Genomic DNA, 6,781 nt, shown 5'->3' on the forward strand with positions numbered 1-6,781 from the left:
CCCACACTTTATGAATGGGTGGTCCCCACACTTTATGAATGGGTGGTCCCCACACTTTATGAATGGGTGGTCCCTATACTCTTCCCCTTCCTGAACACAATGAGTTGATGCTATTCTTATTCCTTGCTTCCTACTTCCTGCCTCTTTCACCCCTAGTCCCCGTCCAGGAAGGTGGCCTGTTTTACTGAGTTCATTGTCAGGTCCTGTAGATCTGGGAGTCATCAGAGAGGGCAATCTTGGTGAAATGGAGAAGAAAGCAAAATGATTTTAAAAGTATTCACTTGTTGGGCAGTGGAGGTACATGCCTTTAATCCAGCATTCAGGGTCTCTGGGTTTGAGGCTAGCCTGGTCTACAGAGCAAGTTCCAGGATAACCAGAGCTACACAAAGAAACACTGTCTCAGGGGCAGGGTGGGGGGAAGGATTCACCACCTGGCTTGTGAGAGGATTCAGCAGGTACAGGTGCTGCCAACCTGAGTTCCATCCTCAGGACCCATACAGTGGAATGACAGAATTGATTCCCACACTCCGACCTCCACGTGTCCACAACGGCACTCCTACACCCCATACACACACACACACACACACACACACACACACACACAAATTAAAGTGTAAATATCAGTTGGTCATGGTAGTTCATGGCTGCTACACCCAAAGTAGAGAAACGGAGGCAGGAGGATCAAGAATAAAAACCCTCCTGGGTTAGCTACCTGGTGATTTCAAAACATGCTTGAACTATATTGATGAGACAGACTTTAAAATAAACGTTGGGTGTGGTGGTGCACGCCTTTAATCCCCAGCACTCAGGAGGCAGAGGCAGGCAGATTTCTGTGAGTTTGAGGCCAGCCTGGTCTAAAGCTAGGACTGTTGCACAGAGAAACTCTATCTAAAAAACAACAACAACGAAAAGCTCGGGATGTGGCTCAGTGGTAGATTGCTTGCCTATCACATACAAGGCCCCAGTTTAAACCCCAGTACTTAAAAAATAATATTCTGTATTTCTGTGGTCAGGGCTAGTCAGGGCTGGAAGCATACCTGCAATCTCAGATTCAAGACCCTGAGACAGGAAGGTCGCTATGAATTTGAAGCCAGCTTGAGCAACAAAGCAAGACAGAAAAACTGGAGATATCGTTCCACTCAATGTAGGAGGGTCTAGCGTAGCCTTCTGCTCAGCACTGGACTCAAACCACACAGCACCAACACAACGCTATAGTCCCGGTACTCAGGAGAAGATAGAGGAGGATTAGGAGCTCAGGTCATGCTTAGCCACAGAGCAAGTTCCAGACCGGCCCAGGATCCATAAGACCCTATCTTGAAAAAGAAAGAAAGGGAGGAAAGGAGAAAGGAAGAAGAGAAGGAAAGAGGAAAAACTAAAAGAACGATGAAGGCCATTCAATCTCCCAATTCTTCTCTGGGCTCATATTCAGGATGTTTCTTAACCCAGAGCAGAGCTCAGTCACTTCCTTCAACTCCCCAGCACCCCAACTCTCATATGTCACGCTGTGTGCCACAGCCCTATCCACAGTCAGGTCCTGGGCTCAGAGAGCCTTGCAAAAGAATAGTAGTCAGACCCCTTTTAGGGGCTGTGGGCAAATAGGAAAACCTTCTACTAGCTCCAGTCTGGACCCAGGCCCCACGGCAGCTTCCCTGTGGGGACAGTAATCTTACAGACCCTCCCACGGCCATCTGCCCAGAGAGGACCCCTGCTAGGTTCTTCCTTCCTAGCCCTCCATCTGCCCTCTTCATGGCCCACCTCAACCTTCACATTTTTCTGCTCTAATAGTTAAGAGTCTTCCCTGTCTACATTGTAGTAGGACCGCTAGAGAGAAGACACACAGGTAGGGTTAGCAGATAAAATGCAGTATGCCCAGTTAAACAGTTACCAGATGAACAACAACAAAAAGTGATCTGGGCATAGTGGGCACAGACCTTCATTCAAGGGGCAGGAAAAGAGTACACAGACAGGGCCAGCCTGGTCTGTATCAGGAGTTCCGGGACAGCCAAGACGACATGGCAAGAATTTTTGTCTCAGCAAACAAATAACTATGTGATACTTGGGGCACAGTGTCTCACTACATAGTTCAGGCTGGCCTGTGACTCACTGTGTAGAACAGGCTAGTCTCAAACTTGGAATGATCCTTAAGCTTTCATGCTCTCAAGTACAAAAATGACATGTGTGTGCCACCAGGCAAACTAGGCAAGCTCTCTACCAAGCCAGCTATATCCCCAGCTCAAAAACTCATTTTAGCTGGGCAGTGGTGGCTCATGCCTCTAGTCTCTAATCCCAGCACTTGGGAGGCAAAGGCAGGCCATTCTCTGGATTCAAGGCTAGCCTGGTCTTCAGAGTGAGTTCCAGGACAGCCAAGGCCCCATAGAGAAACCCTGTCTTGAAAACCAGAAAGAAAGAAAAAAAGAAAGAGAAGTAACAACTCTTTTTTTGTTGTTGTTTTGTTTTGTTTTTCGAGACAAGAGTTTCTCTGTAGCTTTGGTGCCTGTCCTGGAACTAGCTCTTGTAGACCAGGCTGGTCTCGAACTCACAGAGATCCGCCTGCCTCTGCCTCCCGAGTGCTGGGATTAAAGGTGTGTGCCACTGTCACCCGGCCGCAACACTCTTCTTCTGGTACCTGTGTGCACATGGCATATACTCACAGATACACATACACACACATACACACATACGCGCGCACACACACACTCTCTCTAAATAAATTTTTAAAACTGAAGAAAGAACAGAAGAAAAGAGATCAATTAGTCACTCAAGCATAGTGGTACTCCCCTGTAATCCCAGCACTCAGGAAGCAGAGGCAGGAGGCTTCTCAAGTGGGAGGCTATTCTGGGCTACACAATGAACTCCTATCCCCTCCAAAAAAAAAAATTAAAAAAGAAGAAAAGCAATCAGCAAGCTGAGGCTTTTTCTTAATTCCTAATTTCTAGAAAGCAGGAGGACCCACAAATCCTATCAGACAATGGTCTACATTTGTGTGTGTTTGTCCCAGACTGAGTCTCACTCACAGCGGAGGCCCATCTCTAACTCCTCTGCTTCAGCCTCCCAACAGCGGAGATTGCAGGTGCGCATTCCCGTGCCTGGCACTTGTGCACCTCTGCTATGGAAGATGCAGCTGCAGAGATGGCTGGGGGAGGTAGACATGGTGGGCAGAGCTGAGAGCTTGTGACTGGCAGACAGAAAGTCTCTATAACCAGCAAAGAGAAAACAGGGAGGCTGGGCTCAATGAGCCAGAAGGGGGCAGCCCAGCCTACCAGCTTTGAGCAATGACAGGGAGGCTCAAGGGACAACTTAATACTCCCCAGATCACCAGCTCTTGGATCAGGTGATGCTCATCCCCCAAGCAAGACTCAAGCTACTTGGATGCAGGAGGCAGCTGTTGCAGTCCAGAAAAGGTGCAGCAGACAACAAAACTCTGTTAAAAGTAATTGTCCAGGAAAGTGCGGAGGCCACAGTTATGGGCAGGGGAGGGGCAGTGCTGAGAAGAGGATGGACCAAAGGGCACCTGCCTCAGGGACCAAACCATGACATCTGCGACAGTGCAGGCAGGGAAGGACCAAGCTGGCGTGGGAGGTTGCCAGGCAACGGCTGGGAGGTGAATGCTGCAACTCCATATGGGTGTGCGCTAGGTCTATCACATGCCTAAGACACAAAAATAGACGTTTACTGAAATGGGTTGGGGGTAAAAAGCAAGTAGGTGGGATGGGCCTAGTGGTGAATGCCTATCTTGCCAGTATTTGGGAGGCTGAGGTAGGAGAACTGCCACGAATTTGAGGCCAGCCAGGTTTAGAGTGAAATCCTGGTTCAAGAAACAAAATCAAAACAGTCCAGGGATGTAGCTCAGTTGGTAGCATTCTGGCCTCGCAGGCCCTGGGTTTGATCCCCAATACCAAATTAAATCAGCATGGGGAACACACCATTAGTTGGGAGGTAGAAGCAGGAGGATAAGAAGTTAAGGGTCATACTTGGCCACACAGGGAATCCGAGGCTAGCATGAGTAACAGAAACTAACTCAAAGCAAAAGCAAAGGGATCTAGAGTCGGCAGTTAAGAACACTGATTGGTCTTCCTGAGGACCTGGGTTCAATTCTCAGCATCACCATGGTGGCCAACAATCTCCTCTGACTCCAGTTCCAGGGGATCTGATGTCTTCTTCAGGCCTCTATGAGCATAAGGCATGCATGTGGCACATATACATACATGTAATTAAAACACCCATAAAATAAAAATAACTAGAGCCGGGCGGTGGTGGCGTACGCCTTTAATCCCAGCACTTGGGAGGCAGAGGCAGGTGGATCTCTGTGAGTTCGAGACCAGCCTGGTCTACAAGAGCTAGTTCCAGGACAGGCTCCAAAGCCACAGAGAAACCCTGTCTTGAAAAACCAAAAATAAATAAATAAATAAAAATAACTAAATCTCAGCCCAGTGCTGGTGATGGTGGTAGTGGCATACGACTGTAATCCCAGCACTCGGGAGGCAGAGGCAGGTCATTCTCTCCCAGCGTGGTCTACACAATGAGTTTCAAGACAGCCAGGACTACACAGAGAAACCCTGTCTCAAAAAACAAACAAAACAAGCCAACAAACAAAACCCCACTAAATCTCTTGACCTCTTAGGGCAGGCCAGTTATTCCTTGATGTGGGATTCCCCCTTTGTATGCTACGAATGTTTTATTGTCATTGGTTAATAAAGAAGCCTCTTTCAGCCAATGGCTTAACAGACTATAACCAGGCTTGAGAAGATATAGAGAAATGTTGAAGGGAGGCAGCTTGTTGGTTCCCCAGAAACCATATTATTTAAATCACTGCTTGGCCCATTCCAAACGTTCTGAGTTCAATTCCCAGTACCACTCTACCTCCCACAGTTGAGATTTCTTCCCCAGCACATATCCTCCTGTATCTGTGTCTGTACCCGAGCCTTTTGTGCCCTTTTTCTCTCCCTACTCTTCAGTCACAGCTTTGAGTGGAACAGTTAAATACAACAGTAATCTGAGGGTTGGGGATGTCACTCAAGGGTAGAGTACTTGCCTGGCATGTTGAAATGTTGAATAAGGTATCAAGTATTACCCCCCCAAAACAAAGCCAGGTGATGGTGGCCCATGCCTTTAATCCCAGCACTAGGAGGCAGAGGCAGGCAGATCTCTATGAGTTCAAAGACAGCCTGGTCTATAGGCCAAGTTCCAAGACAGGCTCTAAAGCTATAGAGAAATCCTATCTTGAACCCCCCCCCACAATATCAAGTATTACCCCTGGGTGTGATGGCTCACGCCTTTAATCCCAGCACTGGGGAGGCAGAGGTAGGCAAATTGTTGTGAGTTTGAAGCCAGCCTGGTCTACACAGCAAGTTCCAGAACAACCAGGGCCCTGTTATAGTATTTACCTAAAGCATTTTTATTAGACCAGACCAAATCTAAACACTATAATTTTCTCCGTACCCAGCACCTGAGTACTTGTGGAAACCCCCAAAATCAATTGATAGGAAAATTAAAATGCTACACATAACCTACAAACAACAAGAATCCCAATACTAGGGCTACACTGATCCATAAGACCACTTGCTGTAAGGATGACACCCAGGCATCGGGGTTTTGTTTTGTTTTGTCTTAAGCTTCTGGGGTGAATTCAATGTCAGACAAGGCTGAGAGCCTAGAAAGAGTGATGTATCCAGGGAATGTCAATATCCCATTTCTAACCTGGAAAAAAAGCACCAAAGGTCTTTCTCACAAAGCTCCATTAGCCTGTGGCCCAGCTGGGGCAGCTCGTTCACAGTTCCGAGGTTCAGAAAACCTTCATCATGGTGGGGCAGGCAGACACGGTGCTGGATACTTAGCAGAGTTCTAGGAAACGGCCAGACACCAGGTGTTTCTGAGCCGCCTCCACACTGACACACTTCCTTCAACAAAGCCGTATCTCCTAACAGTGCCACTCCCTTTGGGGCCCTTTCCTTTCAAACCACCACAGTCATTTTTAAAGTTGTGAAAGAAGCAAGCATAGTAGTGTTCACTTGTGGTCCCAAGTACTCAGAAGTCTGAGGCAGGAGGATTCCAAATTCTAGACTAGTCTGGGCTTAAAAAAACAGAAAAAAAAAATGAACATGTGACTTAGTGGACAGAGTATCTGCCTAGCAAACACCAGCTCCCAGGGTTTGATCTTCAGCAGCACATTAAAGGGATGGTGCAGTGGGGACAGGTGCTCGTGGATAAGGTTAAAGGGATGGTACGGGGGGACGGGTGCGTAGACGGCTCGTGGATAAGGTGTTTGCTATGCAAACATAAGGACAGAGTTTGAATCCCTAAAACCCATGCCCAAAGCTGGCAGGTGTGGCCAGCTGTAATCCCAGCACTCAGGATAGCTAAACTAGCTGGAATCGGCAAGCTTCAGGTTCTGGGAGAAACCCTGCCTCAATAAGTGTACAGTGATGGAGAAGACAACCAATATAAGCTTCAGGATTCCACACCAGTGGGCACACACACGAGTCCACGCACAGTACAATACACACGCACAAACACATGCAAATTAAATAAACAAAACACCTCTGGGTAGGACTGACTGCTGCAATTGGGGCCCAAAACAAGGAAAGCTTTCATCTGCGTCTACAGGAGACTCCTGGGCACAGGGCAGAAATGGTATCAGGAGGACTCAAGGCACTGAAACCTTATACAAGTTTTCTTTCTTTTTTTTAATTAATTAATTTTGGGGGGTGGAGTCTAACTGGCTGTCCTGGAACTCACTATATAATTGCCAGGGGCTGGAGAGATGGCTCAGAGGTTAAGAGCA

General features: G+C 47.7%; 1 protein-coding gene across 1 annotated transcript in view; it reads right to left on the minus strand.

Moving 5' to 3' along the window:
• Positions 1 to 6,781, minus strand: part of Parp16 (poly(ADP-ribose) polymerase family member 16) — a 27,857-nt gene that overhangs the window by 16,546 nt on the left and 4,530 nt on the right. The window lies entirely within an intron of this gene.

This window comes from Microtus ochrogaster, chromosome 5, assembly GCF_000317375.1.
Source record: "Microtus ochrogaster isolate Prairie Vole_2 chromosome 5, MicOch1.0, whole genome shotgun sequence".
NCBI lineage: Eukaryota > Metazoa > Chordata > Mammalia > Rodentia > Cricetidae > Microtus > Microtus ochrogaster.